Genomic DNA, 1,020 nt, shown 5'->3' on the forward strand with positions numbered 1-1,020 from the left:
ATCTGTAGGGTGCCGGGAGCCCGAACGGCGAGCGGCTCCGGCTGCTGCCGGGACCGCGAGGCTTCGAGCCGGTCCGGCCGCGGCCGGGATCTCGTGCCGAACGTCGTCTTCCCGGGACGGTCCCGGGAGGGCCCCAGTCTCCTCCCGGGTGACGTTCACCGAAGCGGCTGCCGGCTGTCTTCGAGCCCCCACCCCTGCCGTGGCCGCGGGGATTCGCCCCGGTCCGGCAGCTGACGGTTCCCTGTGTCGGACGCCGGCTTCCCGGGACTGCCCCGGGACAGCCCCGGTCGCCTCCCGGGTGACGTTCACCGAAGCTGCTGCCGCCTGTCTTTGTCCCCCCCCCCCCCGTGCTCTCCCTCAGGCGGGAGGTAGACGTGCTCTCCCTGGGCGAGTAGACGTGCTCTCCCTGGGCGAGTAGACGTGCTCTCCCTGGGCGAGTAGACGTGCTCTCCCTGGGCGAGTAGACGTGCTCTCCCTGGGCGAGTAGACGTGCTCTCCCTGGGCGAGTAGACGTGCTCTCCCTGGGCGAGTAGACGTGCTCTCCCTCGGCGAGTAGACGTGCTCTCCCTCGGCGAGTAGACGTGCTCTCCCTGGGCGAGTAGACGTGCTCTCCCTGGGCGAGTAGACGTGCTCTCCCTGGGCGAGTAGACGTGCTCTCCCTGGGCGAGTAGACGTGCTCTCCCTGGGCGAGTAGACGTGCTCTCCCTGGGCGAGTAGACGTGCTCTCCCTCGGCGAGTAGACGTGCTCTCCCTCGGCGAGTAGACGTGCTCTCCCTCGGCGAGTAGACGTGCTCTCCGCGGAGATCGCGCTTGTCGCCAAGGGGTCGCTGTTGCGCTCTGCCTCCGCCTACGTCATCGTACAAGCCGGCGTGATTTCTGCGACCTGCCGCTGGGCGGAGGTCGGCTGGTTGTGCGCTCGGGGAGCTGACGGCCCTCCAGTTCCGTATATGAGGGAACGAGTGACGCCGAGCACTCCCAGGCAGCGCTGCCGAGCGGCTGCTCCAAGCCACCCGCCAGGCG

Source organism: Melanerpes formicivorus, unplaced genomic scaffold, assembly GCF_026170545.1.
Source record: "Melanerpes formicivorus ecotype bairdi unplaced genomic scaffold, bMelFor1.0.p_v2 SCAF_294, whole genome shotgun sequence".
In the NCBI taxonomy this organism is placed as follows: domain Eukaryota; kingdom Metazoa; phylum Chordata; class Aves; order Piciformes; family Picidae; genus Melanerpes; species Melanerpes formicivorus.